The following is a 15,460-nucleotide window of genomic DNA, read 5'->3' on the forward strand; positions in this document are numbered from 1 at the left end:
TGTTCAATTTTTTCTTGCCCTGAAAGGAGACTGGAGCGTGGGGGGATTTCAGGAAGCCTGTGGTAACAGAAATCTGGTAAAGTGAGCAAAGCTGACTACACTGGAAAATCAGAAAGAATTAAGAGGTTTAACAGTTGGTATTGACAAAGAGGCAACACTTGAAGAGAACTAGAATATTGAGCAGGTGGAGGTGATAAGAAGACCAGAGTAAAGAAAGATAACCAGACCTCGAGCGAGTACTTACACTGCCGGGATATAGAATAGGTTCTGATTTATATAAAAAGATGGAGAGCAAGAGGTTGGGTCTTAAGGAGATTCAAAGAACATGGAAAGTAGGGTTCCCAATTCTAAAGAGCTTACACATTATACTTTGTGTGTGTCTCTGCGTGTGTGTGTGTGTCCACTGAGGCATTTTATGTGCACAGATGTATTACATCCCTAGAAAAAGAATCCCAGGATTTTCCCTCCTGTGTGTTTTCATATTGCTTCATGGTCCATGATGCCAGCTGAGGTTGGCAGTACAATGAAATCAAACTGACGTGAAGGGAGCAGGTTATTCTACCATTTTTCCAGATCTTTGAATTGCACATCAAATCTGGGGTTGATCACTCCACACCAGCTTAGCCTGCCTGTGAGGTTCACAACAATTTTCCCAGCTCTGTGATCAATGATTTCAAACTCGCCAACGTAACCATATGCTTCACCATCACAGTTAGAAACTGCATGATGACTTCGGAGGATGGCCTAATGAGAACCTGGGGTTTGCCTCTCTTTTCAGCATCGTTGATGCTCTTGAGAGCATCCGCCAGGACCTTCATGGGCACCATGACAGCAACACGGAAAGATGGCGGAAAGCGACACTTTTTCATTAACGATAACCTGGACCAAGTGTCATAGCAAGAAATAATAATTTAATAATCAGGGATTATTATCAGCTTAAATAATACCTATATTATGAATATTATAATTTTATATACAAATATATGTTATATATAAATATTATACACTTACAACGATATTTCTCTTTCATAAACTAAGTCATAGGTTAAAACCCCACAAGTAAAAAACAGTGTCCTACTGTAGAGCGCAGGGAACTATATTCAATATCCCATAAACCATAATGGAAAAGAATATGAAAAAGAATGTGTGTGCATATATATATGTATATATATAACTGAATCACTTTGCTGTACAGCAGAAATTAACATGACATTGCAAATCAACTACACTTCAATAAAGTTAAAAAATAAAAATTCAAACTTAAAAAAAAACCCCACAAGTATATTTAAAATTTGCATTTGTCATCTTGAAACAGGAACTGACGCGTTCAGTACTTTCCAATGAATAAGCCCTACAATCACCGTTTTGTATACTGAAAACTCTCCAGCTCCTCTCAAAAGCCACTCATCACATTACAACTAACTATAAAGTGGATCCAAAATTAATGCCTGTACTTTCATTCTTGTAGGGGCAATGAATCTTGACGACTGGGGGGACATGAATGCTTTGACAGTATGGATCTTTCTCCCAAGTTTATATATTTCACTGTAGATGGTTTTTCTTCACATAGACCAACCATTTAAAAGATGTGTAGTTGTGTTTTCCATGCAAAAATTAATGTGTACTTCCGGAAATAAAAATTGAACTAAATTAAAATTGACAAATAAAGAAAAATAAAATTTGAACTCTGCTCACATTTCAACAAGCAGCTGAATTTTGTTTTGCCTTGAATAAGATGAAATTATAATGAGGCCTTGGTTACAGTGATGTCCATGTCGGGGTAAAGTTTGACATCTATTCAATTTTGACTTTTCTTTCTGATGGCCGTAACTGCTGAAAAGTCCAATACACAAAATTCTGATGAGGTGTTCAATAAAATCAGAATTCTGTAGTTCATTGTGAGACAGGCCTGGGGCCCTTTGCTGCAGTGCTGCAATGCTTGCACCTGGACAAATGTCTCCTCGAGCTACAACACACAAGTAAACTATAAGGGACTAAAAATAACTGTGTGCGTGCACAGTTGGGGCAAATTCTGGCCAAAAGATACAAAAAGACCAAAACAAGCCCAACTGCCACTTCTGAAGAGCTGGGAGCAAAAACAAGGTGTCGGGAGCAAAAGCAGGGTACTGCGCACGCCCCCTGCACTCAACACCACAAAGTGGTGGGCAAAACACCTAAGCCACCCTTCCGGCCCGACCCCTGGACCCATCCCTACCCTCACCCCATATAGGGAACCAGCCTGCCTCCCTCAGCAAGGGAACCTGTTACTGGTTCTCACTCCCCACTGCTGCAGCAGGGGCCCTAATAAAGCCTTGCCTGAATTTCTTGTCTGGCCTCCGATCAACTTCTATTGATTAAGGAGGCCAAGAACCCTGATTGGTAACAACTGTGTTAGAAGAGCCCAGGCTTATGTCAAGATTCCCTGGAAACCCCAATTCTTTAAATTTAACTAATGCCCCATCATTTCCTTTGTCTATGAGGTGACCTTAGGAAAATCTGCAACCCTGATACTGTCCTCAAAGACAAGAATTTTTTGAAAAGGAGACAAGTCATAAGCAGAGACCTTAGGGCTTATGCTGTTAGGAGCCTCCAACCTTCTCATCCCCTCACTCTCTAGTCTTCTCTTTCACAACCCCTCAATCCTATTTGCTTCCATACTTGAGTCCTTGCCTATTCCCACCCATCAACAACCTTCTCCAGAGTTCAACCAACTCTGTGTCCCTATGCAACAGCCAAGCAGGACCTCAAGCCCACTGCTGCCAGAGAGAAGGATGGCAACCCAAGTGTGGTCTGAACCATTTCCCGCCAGAAGCACCGTTAACACCGTGATTGGGTTTTGTAACAGGCGGTTCCCTTATGAAGCCATTATGAGCAAACCAGGTGGGCTGGCCTTTGGGCTAATCCCATTTGTTCCTGTCAAAAAATACGTTCCAAGTTCCACACAACCCATAAACACTGGCTTTGGTAGCACCGTGTGTTCAGAGCCCAGGCGCTGCTTTCAGAGGGAGTCACATTTGTACTAGACACGAGTTGCACCCTCTTTAGTTTTACTAGAACAGGGCCGAGATCCAGGTTTATTTTATTCCTGTGGGAATAAATATATGACTGAAGCCTATCCATGGCCCAAGTGTCAGATACAGAAGTTAACATGAAAAGAAATAAAAATGGAAGGTAAAATCTTCTAACCATCTGTTTTTTTTCCACTGCCAGGCAGATTTCTATTTTCTTAACATTTTGTTCTAAGAGCAGAGTGGAGAGCCGCCATTTTCACTGTGCTATCCTACAGAGCCTTCTTGGGCCAACTAAGCTTAACAGGGAAGCTGAAAGCATCATGGGTTGTCTCAGATTAGAGAGCTAACCTTTCTCCTGACTGCCATCTTCCCAATTTGGTAAAAGTCGAGCCTTACTGGGCTACATCTCAACAGATTCCTAATTAGCTTTGGCCTTGTGTCCTTAGAGGCTAAGATCTCTGTAGAACATTAAGTTGGACATGGAGAGAATGTCCTTGGAAGTGTACACACTCAGACAGAACGTAACTCCCCGTGCATTTTCAGGTCCTAAATCGCTTCACTCGTATCTCCACTCTTAGCTGCTAGTTAATGAGAATGAAGCCGCTGTTTTAAATCTGCTGGATAATGTATGACTAATTGAAGGCATACAGGTTTGTCTTGCCTCTCACACTATTATAATCTCGTGGTCCTGCCAAACGCACAAATCTTCATCACAGCAAGCTCTCCGTGTTTGTGGTGGCAAACCTCCAAAACAGTGTTGTTTGGCAAAAACAGGAGTGTTTTTAGCAACAAAATCCAAGACAATTGTGTGCTAAAACGTGAACCCAGTATAGCGAGGGCCAATTAACTGAGCATCTGTTGCATCTGGGCCCAAGCTATTAACCTCAATCTTGATTATCTTCAAGTGTAAAACAAAGGAATCCCAGGTCTAGGCGTACTTTACTTTTTTTTTTTTTTTTTCACATAAATCAGAGATCCAAATTTGTTTGCAAATGTTCTCTGGACGTTTGAAGCCCTTTGGATAATTCAGCGGAGTTTTCTGTTTGCTTCTGTTTTAGTTTCTTGTGAAATTTGTTCTTTAAAAGTCTACTTAAATGTTTAGGTTTATATGCCTAATATAAGAAATCATCTGTCAGATGGCATGATTTTGAATGAAACTAAAAGAAACTCCAAGTCAAAGTGACTTAATAAAGAGTATTTAGGACTCACGTACCTGAAAAGTCGAGGAGTGAGGAAGACATCAGACGCGGTGGAATTAGAACTTTAGCTCCGTTTATCTGTGCTTTCAGTTTCCTACTCCAGGATGGCTGCCAGCAACTGGGGTTACGTACCACCTCTTTCCTAACCTGGAGGAGAAAGCGCCTCACCTCGCATCTCTCGTTCTATAAACCTGAACGAATCGTAGTAGCTATTAGAATGCCAGGCATTGATTGGTTTATGCCTGGGGCACGAGCTTCATCCCCCCACCAATCACATGGCCAGAAAGAGGCACAGGCTGTTTGGCTTACGCCAGTCAGAGCCTCGCCATAGAGTTCCTGCTGGGTTCAGCCCACCTGAACCACCTGGATACTCTGCAATGGGGTGGGGGCGGGGGGCTGTGGTTCACCTAGAAATGGGAGAGGTGATGGATGCTACAAAAGCAACTATTGAATGCCAACGGCACCATTTTCTTCAAAAAAAAAAAAAAGAAAAAGAAACAAACTGCTTTTTCTTTTTCGAATTGTCATGAGACTACAGATATTGTTTAGAAGCAGCATTTAATTTTTTTTTAGAGTCGAAAGGGAAAGATAGAAATAGGACCGTATTTACCTACACAAAAGGACAATTTCATCAATATTATCACGGTTAGGAATCCAAGCGTTCTGGAATCTGAGTCCTTTGATTTAAATTGTGTCTCCGTCACTTACTAGCTGCATGGTATTGGGTAAGTCAATTGGCATCTGTGTCTCGGTAAATGAGGATAGTGCCTACATGATCAGCACTAAATGAAAGCACACATGCAAATAAATCTTGTAGCAATAATAAGTGCGCCATGATGTCACCCATCCTTCACAATGTGGCTTCTATGGGCAGGGACCTCGCCTGCCTTATTCACTGCTGTAACCCCAGTGGCTGGCATATAATAGGTGTCCGATAAATACTTGTGGGAAGAATGAATGAATCTCCTTTCCTCCATCTCTAACTCTCAACATAAGAGTAAAGAAGAGGAAAGAGTTAAGCAAATTAGAGGCCAGTACAGCTGGAGCCAGTTCTTGGTTGACGGCCAGCACGAAAATCCAGGAGGAACAGGGTTTGGAGTTGTAGATCCACTTTGACTGCGGTTGGAAAAGTGCAGCTGACAGGGTCTGGAAGAGAAGAGAGAAGTGTTTGCTAAATCCCACAGCACGGGCATTTTTTCTTTCTTTCTTTCTTTTTAAGCCTGAGAAGCAAAGGATGAAACTGTATCATCTGGTTCAGTAACATAATCTTAAAATAAAATGAAAAAATCGGGGAGTTTCTCTGTGGGAAAAGAGAACAAGAGGATTCAAAGGAAAAAGACAATAGAGAATTTAATCCAAAACATCTAAAAGCAAGTCTTTTTTTCAGGGATTTTCAGATATTGTCTACAGAAAGAGAAAAAAAATTGAAAGAGAGAGAAGAATAAAACTGTGAAGATGTTTCAAACATGAGGACTCACATGAATCTTTAAAAAATACCTACAAGAATTCCTTATTCGTGCAGACAAACATGCTCAATTTTGATCCTCCCCCTTCCCCTCTCCCCCAAATCTTTATCAGCTGGGCTTCTACCAAGATGTGGCAGAATATGGACTACACATGGGCCCTGCTCAGTGAGAAGAAACAAAACTAAGCTAAACTCTGCTCCCAACACAAAGTAAGTGAATATTCACTTTGGAATATTCAGAGAAACAATATAAAACAGAAGTCGTGTGGAAGACATAACAAATGCACCATTTCACATCTTTGTTTTAAATACACTGTTTAGTTTAGAATAGCTTTAGATTTACAGAAAGCTTACCAAAAAAAAAAAAAAAAGTACAGGTAGTTTCCATATATACCCTGTGCCCAGTATCCCCTGTTAAGATCTAACATGAATATGTTCATTAGTCATAACTAATGAACCAATATTGACACATTGTTATTAACTGAAGCTCATACCTTATTCAGATGTCTTTAGTTTTTACCTAGTGCTTTGCTCCAGGATTCCATCCAGGGTCTCACATCACAGTTAGTCATCATGTCTCCTTAGGATCCATTAAACCGTGACAGTTTTAGACTTTGCTTCTTTTGGGTGACCTGGACACTTTGGAGAAATTCTGTAAAGTGTCCCTCAATTTGGGTTTGTCTGATGTTTTTCTTTTGCTTCGACTGGGATTATAGTTTGGGGGAGGTAAAGTGCCGTTCTCACTACGTCATATCAAGGGTACATTATCAACATGAATTACCACTGATGATGTTAATCTTCTGTACTTTTACCCCCTTTCCATACTGTATCTTTGGAAGAAAGTCACTGCACACAGTGTAGGGAGTTGTGCTCTACCTCCTCAAGGGGGCAGTATCCACATACATTTTTTAAAAATTCTAATGTATAGGAATTTGTCTCTTCTCCCCACTTATCTGTATATTCAGTCATTTATATTAGTATGGACTTGCATTAGTCTACTAGGGCTGCCATAACAAAATACCATAGACTGGGTGGCTTCAATAATAGAAATTAATTTTCTTGCTGTTCTGGAGGCTGGAACTCTAAGATCTAGGTAATAGGAGGGTTGGTTCCTGATGAGACCTCTCTCCTCAGTTTACAGATGGCTACCTTCTCACCATATCCTCACTGTGCACATACCAAGAGAGAAGGATTTCTGGTGTCTCTTCCTCTTAAAAGGGCACTAGTCCTTCGGGACTAGGACCCCACCCTTATGACCTCATTTAGCCTTATTTACTTCCTTAAAGGCCCTATTTCCAAATATAGTATCACTGGGGGTTAGGGCTTCAGCAAATAATTTTGGGGGGGGAGGATACAATTCAGCCCATAACAGGGCTCAGAATTATTTATTTTAGACTTTGGGTTATAATCCAATACTATATTATTTATTTTGCTCTTCAAGTAGCCTGTGGGAGCTCTTTCAGCTGACTCTTGTGTCCCCTTGACATATCCCATCAGTTTGGTTTTTGAGCACTTCCTTATTTTCTGTGCTACAAGATACCCCAGGTTAATCTTGTATATTACGTGCTCCAGCCTTAGAATCAGCTGTTTCTCCAAAGGCCCTGAATTCCTTCTATTGGACAATGGTATTAGAAACCCAGATCTGGTTCCTGGGTTTGCTTGCTGCTATTGAGTGCTGTTGCCTCTAGGCCCTCTCGGCAACAGCAGTTCTTTTAGTGCTTTTTATGTTGACTTTTCAGAGTCTGATATAGTGTCTTGTCCCAAACCTAAAAAGGAGAAATAGGTTGATAGAAAAGGTAAGTTCTTGGGAATCAGACAGAAATCCTGTGATTTATCATCAGGTTTCACCACTTACCAGACAAGTAACCTCCTGCAAGTTACTTAACCCCATAAAGTTTAGGTTTCCTTATTTTTAAAATGGAATATTTAAAAATATGTTAAAAGAGATTATGTACATAAAGGGCAAAGCAAACCATAAAGCTCATGATCAATAAATATTAGTAACCCCTTATCATATCATGGGCCACCTATTATGTCTGCAATTTGGACTTTTGAGCAAGAGATAATTGCACAAAAACTACTTTGGTAAATAGTTTTCTCCACGTGCAAAATCCAATGCAAGAATAAGTTAACTTATTTATGAAGATTCTGTCCTGTATTTCAAACTAGCTATTGGACAACTCTAAATGGGTATATAGATATTACTTCAAATTTGAAATATTTTAAGCTAAATTCTTTTCCCTAAACTGAGTCCCACGTTGGAATTTTTTTTTTTTTTTGGCTGTGCCACGTGGCTGGTGGGATCTTAGTTGCCCAACTAGGGATTCAACCTGCCCCCATGGCAGTGAAAGCTCCAAGTCCTAACCACTGGACTGCCAGGGAATTCTCCCAACATTAGATTTTTACATTTCTAAAGGGAGTAGTACCATAGTTCATCCTAACTATCCAGATTCAAACTCTGATAATACCAGACTAGATATTTCAGACTAACCCTCCTGCTAAGTATAATTTTAAAATATTGACAAAGGAGACAGAGAAAGAAAAATACCATATTGCTTATATGTGGAATCTAAAAAAAAAAAAAAAAAGGTACAAATGAATCTATTTACAAAACAGAAATAGAGTCACAGATATACAAAACAAACTTATGGTTACCAAGGGGGAAAGAGAGGGGCATAAACTGGTAGATTGGGATTGATATATACACACTACTATATATAAAATAGATAACTAATAAGAACCTACTGTATAGCATAGGGAACTCTATTCAATACTCTGTAACGACCTATATGGGAATAGGTTCGCTTTGCTGTACAGCAGAAACTAACTCAACATTCAATAAAAATTAATTAAAAATTTTTTTAAATAAAATAAAATAAAATATTGACAAAGTACTTTTTCAATAGTCTTAAAGACATAGGAGCATTTATAAGTCATTAAGGAATTGTCAAGCCAGTGTCCAATAGGAAAAGGAAATTCAGAGAGGGTAGCCAATATCTGGAGCCATTTTTCCCTAGAAGAATTTTCTATTCCTCTAACGAAATGGAATACTGAGAGGCTGGGGTGGATAGGACTTAACGGGACGAAGGGAACAAAAATCGTAATCCATGGTCTTGCAAAGAGGTTGTTCAATGGCAAATACTCCATATTTAGTGTTGAGACTCTAAAAGTCTATACTCTAAGGAGGAATTGGAAATAGATTGGCCCTCCCAGGGACTGAAGCTCAGCTTCAAGTCATCTCAATCTCTGGAAATTGATTAAAATGAGTGAGTGGTATGACTGCTCATAGTCGCCTGCCAAAAATAAGCGTTAAATTCTATTTGAATGAAGAGGACATCATTGCAGGGCTCAAGTTACTTGTGTAGTTTTTCATATATGATACCCTGGCATTTAATTTTTTTAATATGTTCTTATTTGAAAGGCACCAAGTAAACAAGATAATGTGATCAAAACACAAGAGAAACAACAGATGATATAAATAAACCCCTCCCCCATAATTCACATAATGAAGTTAACAGACACAATCTTTAAAATAACTCCAAAACTGTTTAATAAAACAAAACCCAAGATTGAGATCTTTGACAGAGAACTGGAAACTATAAAAATAAAATAACCTATGGCAATTCTTTAACTTAAGGATACACTAACCAAATTTTAGAATTTGATGGACCAATTTAGTAGCAGATTAGTCACAATTACAGAGCTAATCAGTGAACTGGTAGATAAATCACAAGAAAAATATTAAGATGAAACATGTAGAACAAAACAGATGGAAAATATCAACATAAAATAACAATAGAGGCTCTACTGTGAGAAGGTCAAACATACACTAATTGGAGTCTCGAAAGAAGATGAGAGACAGTGGGAAAGAAGGAATACTTGAAGAGATAATAACTGAGGATTTTTTTAAAGATGAAAGATATTAACCCACAGGTTCAAGAAGTTCTATACCTCATGAAGTATAAATAAAAAGAAATCACAACTACACATGTTAAAAGCACTAAAACAAAAACGTTTCACTACCCATCCCCACTGCATTGCACCATCCTAATTCTGACCTTTATTTTTTCACAAGTAGACTAATATATTTATGTAACTACTATTCTCTATTTCTCCCTCATTTACAAAGCTGTCAAATTAATATTCCTCAAACATAATTTCTTATCCAGAAAATACTCAGAATTATTTGGTAACCTCTCTACAAACTGATATTGCCCAAAGGAGTGTTAATTGAGAAGGATCAACTAAGACAGCAGGACCCGAGGTCCCCAGTGAAGGGCAGGCACATGTGGATAAGTGAAAGGAAAGATTACATAATTCCATGAGTAATCCATAAGCAATCAGAAGTGTAAGTAATAATAATGACTAACACTCATAATGCTTTTCATATGGACCCTCATAGGTTGATGTATTTTAACTCATTTAGTCCTCACAACTCCATATGATATACTGTTAGTATCTTCATTTTACAGTTGGGGAAACAGAGATGGTAAGTAACTTGCCCATGGTCACACAGCTAAGCGACAAAGCTGAGCTATGGACCCATATATCTGGCTCCAGAACCCATGTTCTTAATACCTACTGTCTCTGCACGTATGAGCAGCAATGGTTTCTAAACAGAATCATAGTAGGACTGAGCTGACAGCAAGGATTAGAGTTCAGTAGAGAAATGTTGACAGTGTTTAGAGCTCATCTCTCACCTCCCAAGAGTGAGATTCACGTGAATGAGATCACACTGTGACTAAGGGCTAGACAGCAATCTTAACATCACTATAAAAAGAATTAAGTTTTAGAGCCCTTCTCTCCCTGGGATTACCATTATTTCCACGATTTGGTATGAAAATACGTAGTGGCACAGGTTTTTCAGGGATTTCATAGGAAGTCACTCTAACATCTACATTGAACAAGTCCTCCTCGCAAACCAGTTGAAAAATGGCTAAGCTTAATCCATTTGGTTTAGTTTTCTCCCTCCAGAAATGCTACTTGGCATCTTTCTTTTTCTTTTATGAGAGTGTTTTAACTTTCATCTGCTGGTTTTAATTTAACTTGTCATATTTCTAGTTTTCTGTGCGTGTGCCCAGAGGCCTCTGGGAAAAGGACACATTTTTTAATAAGTCGAAACAATAAAAGCCAGAAAGGTCAACTTAAGTCAATTAGTCACGTTTCAAGCAATCTAAGTAGAAGACAAGAAATTCACTTCCAGCCTTCAAATTGTTCTCTCAAAGACTGCTAACCCTAAAGACGCAGACGTAGGGAATGGACTTGAGGACACGGGGAGGGGAAGGGTAAGCTGGGAAGAAGTGAGAGAGTGGCATGGACATATATACACAACCAAATGTAAAATAGATAGCTAGTGGGAAGCAGCCGCATAGCACAGGAAGATCAGCTCGGTGCTTTTTGACCACCTAGAGGAGTGGGATAGGGAGGGTGGGAGGGAGATGCAAGAGGGAGAGGATATGGGGATATATGTTTATGTATAGCTGATTCACTTTGTTATAAAGCAGAAACTAACACACCATTGTAAAGCAATTATACTCCAATAAAGATGTTAAAAAAAAAAAAGAAGAAGGCTGCTAACCCTGGAAACAGACTAGGGCATTCCTGCACAGAGAGAATTAAAGTGATCAAGGTCATGGGTACAGATAACTTAACTGTCATGGTAAGCAGGAAGCCCTTGAATGTAAGTTACACAGATGACAAAATGCATGGATACCATAGGAGGCGTATGGCATTCTACAGGGGCTCTAAATGTCCTAACTTGGTTCCATGTCTTAGCACAGATGAATTCTGCTAAGGTTGAACTTTTCTAAGTCAGGGGCCCCAAGGGACCCCAAGCCATAGGGTCCCTTGTTTTCCAGATCGGTGTGAGCAGAGTAACAACCTCATCTTTTTTTAAAGTTGCATCATTAATAGTCCATTTTATTCTTTGGTTGATCACGTGGCCATGTTCTTCGGAGGTAAGTGCTCTCCTAAAATCTTCCCCACACCCATTCTTCTCTAACCACCCCCTGTTAGGTTTGCTCCTGGCACTTACCCACTTAATTATACTCTTATCAGGTTGCCATCTCCTCACTGCATCATAAACTCCAGGAAGGGAAGAACTGTGTCTCTTAAACTCACAAGCGTATCTCCAGGGCTGGCACAGTACCTAAGACACAGTGGGCGCTCATATCTGTTGATGGGGTAAAAAGAAGGAATAAACAAATAACAAAGTTAGGTAGGCCAGTGAGATTGCGTGGAATAGAGTCCTTGCACGAGTGACATGGAAATCTGATTTGACTAATAGCTAGCTGGGAAAATATGAAATACTGTTTTTATGGGCAAATTCTTTCCTACCCCCCCCTCCTCCCTTCTTTCCTTCCTTCTCTCCTTATTTTCTCTCTTCTTTTTCCCTTTTTACCTGATTTGCAAAGCTACCACAAGGGAATAAAGATGGTGATAAACGTGAGAGAGACCAACTCAAATTTGGGAACCTTGTAATGAAAAGGTCATCTAAATGGTGAGACTACATCATTTTTTCACAAGAAAATCTCACACGCTTTAATAGGGTCACAGACACTAGAGGGCAGTCCTAGACACCCTCTTAGCATCTTCCCACCGTGGAATAAACACAGCAACCTAGTTTGGGGTTTAAAACACACTCAGAGGGCTTCCTTGGTGGAGCAGTGGTTAAGAATCCGCCTGGCGGTGCAGGAAACACGGGTTCGAGCCCTGGTCCAGGAAGACCCCACATGCCGCGGAGCAACTAAGCCCATGTGTCACAACTACTGAGCCTGCGCTCTAGAGCCCGTGCTCCGCAACAAGAGAAGCCACTGCAATGAGAAGCCCGCACACCGCAACGAAGAGTAGCCCCCGCTCGCCGCAACTAGAGAAAGCCCAGGCGCAGCAACAAGGACCCAACACAGCCAAAAATAAATAAATAAAATTTTTTAAAAAAAGAAAAAAGAAAACACACTCAGATCACCAATCAGATGCTCCAGCCTTCATCTCCTCCCATAAGTGGAGGACTCCTCTGTGACTCCCTCACCTATTTGTAGGAGACCTTTGTGTCTCGCCAGAGTCCTTCAGCATCCTCCAAGGGCTGAATGAAGAGTTTGGCTGCTTCAGAAGGCCACAGCTGCTGTCTCCCCCTGGAACCCACAACTATTTACCCTTGTCCTGGGTCCACAGAGATGCCTGCAGGATTGTGTTCACAAAAGCCTCTGCTTTCAAGTCCTGGTGCAATGGGGTCAGTGTTTGTGTCCAGCCCGCCCCGCTCCTCCCCCATGCATATGTTGAAATCCCAACCCCCAATGTGATAGTATTGGGAGGTGGGACCTTTGGGAGGTCATGAGGGTGGAGCCCCATGATGGAATTAGTGCCTTACAAAAGGAACCCCAGAGGACTTTCTCACCCCCTTTCCGCCATGTGAGAATACAATGAGAAGTAAGCCGCCCAGTCTATGGTATTTAGTTAACGGCTGCCTGAATGAATTAAGACGCCTGGCACGTGCACAGGTGGGGAGAATACCTCACTCCTCATTTTAAGTGACTCTCTTTCCGCAGCACCAGAGTGTTGAGGCCCTGCACCCTAACACCTTATTGAAATTTAACAATAATAAAGCCCCTCGAATATATTCCCACAGCCTCCTAGGCACTGACTGGACTCAAACATAAGCCTTTGGAGAGCTGCACTTCCCAACTGCCAGACTCCACATTTACAACTAAGATGTTGTGAGCTTCTTCCCATGGAAGTTCGCTTTAGTCACTGTGGCCAACCCGTCAGACGTGTGTAGGTTTTTCAAGATTCTGGAGTGAACTGGCCCTAATTAAAATCTGTCAATCAAGGTCTTGCGTATAAGCTCAGCTGCCTGGGGTCTTTGACTCTCAGGAAGATTTATCCCCGGATGTCCAGGTTCTGGAAGAACATCATTGGCCTCAGTTACCTTCCTTTTTTAGAGAAAGAATTGTTTTATTTATTTTTATTTTTGTTTAAAGCAGAGTTGTTTTTAAAAGGCTCATTCTAAAAAGAGATCGAGTCAGAGTCTGGTGGGAATTTTCCTTCAGCTGAACCAACTGCTGGCTGTGCTTGAACGTCTGCCAGCACGGGGGCCACTGCTGCAGCACTTTTAACTTAAAAGTGGCTAATAAAATCACGAAGGGAAATCATAAAAGAGAATGACAAACAAAATTATCAAAAAGAAAAAAAAAAGATTTTACTATAATGAGATTCATCCTCCAGGGACCAGAAAGAGAAAATTTGCAGACATAAGCTTATGCTAGCAGAGACACTTGACAGATTTAAGTTGTTTGCCCAAAGTAAGTTTAATTGACCAGTGTTTACTAATCAGTGGTTTCTAATATTGCAGAAACTCTGAGTCCAGTTGGGCAAAAAAAAGAAAAAAAAAATCAAACCAAAAACACAAACCAAAAAACCCCTGAGATCACCTCAGTTACCCAAAATACAAGAAGAGATTGAAAAACTACCTTCCATTTGTGGTGCATTCGTTTTTAAAGCTGATGGAATCTTCAAGAACACATTGTTTTTACACTGGCTTATTTTGTAAATGGTTCAACATATTGAAATTGTGGTTGTATTAATGAAATAATCAGATCGGGACTCCCCTAGCTCTTGATTTGGAGGCAGGATCACTTTTTATCACAGAAAGAAACAGATTTAAACATAGCGGGGAGGGACTTCCCCAGTGGTCCAGTGGTAAAGACTCTGCCTTCCAAGGCAGAGGATGCAGCTTCAATCCCTGGTCGGGGAACTAAGATCCTACATGCCACGGGGCACCTAAGCCCATACACCACAACTACTGAGCCCGCGTGCTGCAAACTACAGAGCCCACGTGCCCTGGAGCCCTCACACCACAACTAGAGAGAAGCCCCCGTGCTGCAACGAAGACCCGACACAGCCAAAAAAATTAAGAAAATAAATAAGTTAAAGAAATATTTTAAAAAATTGTTAAGAAATAAAATAAACAGTGGGGAATAGTAATTAGTTATTAAGTTACAAAAGTATTTGGTCTTCTGTTAAAAAGTATGCACTAATGGTTAAATGTTACAACGTCTCTATTTTTAAGTACTTCGTACATGGCTACAACCCAGAGAGCATTTTTTTTTTCCTAGGGTACTCTTTACTTATTTTTGGAACGTTTGGGCCAAATCTGTTCCATCTTTGACCTTTGGGTTCTTTTCTTTTCTGTTTAGGCAAACAACTATGTATACCTTTCTCAGTATTAAATATACACACGTACTCACATGCATGACAAACAATTCCCAGACTTGCTTTTCTGACAAATAAATCAGTGCTAGTAGATCTTTAAAATGTCAAACTTCTCATTCAGCATAAGACCTGTCACTGTCCATGTGTTTCTCTGACGTTACCCCAAGTTTTACTGATTGGCATGGTTCCCACGTGTCAGAATAGTGCAATGTGCAAGACACCTATGCAGACCTATGCTGCCCCTGTAATTATTGCAGATTTTTTCTTCTGGCTTCTTGGAAGATTTACTACTCTCCCAGGCTCTTGGTCTCCCAGGGAGGTCAAAGAGCTTCAAGTAAGTTTGCTTTCCCTCCACTCTTTGAATACCAAGGTACCACCAAACCCTTTTCTGAGACCTCTTAACACACTGCTACATTATGCCACCTCTCAATCATGACTCATGGGCATGCTCAAAGGGCCAGCCCAGAAGAGCTTGCTACTTTAGAAAGGTGACTTCTCATTATTGCCATAACTTACAAAAACATACTTATAGACCTAATAGTATGAGGAACTGTTTTTGGCATCTGCTGGTCCTGGGT

General features: G+C 40.4%; 1 pseudogene; it reads right to left on the reverse strand.

Annotated features, from left to right (window-relative positions):
• Positions 1 to 438: 438 nt before the first annotated feature.
• LOC114904341 lies at positions 439 to 827 on the reverse strand (annotated as a pseudogene).
• Positions 828 to 15,460: the final 14,633 nt, after the last annotated feature.

The sequence above is a fragment of the Monodon monoceros genome, unplaced genomic scaffold (assembly GCF_005190385.1).
Source record: "Monodon monoceros isolate NGI ecotype Baffin Bay Population unplaced genomic scaffold, NGI_Narwhal_1 Super_Scaffold_21, whole genome shotgun sequence".
In the NCBI taxonomy this organism is placed as follows: domain Eukaryota; kingdom Metazoa; phylum Chordata; class Mammalia; order Artiodactyla; family Monodontidae; genus Monodon; species Monodon monoceros.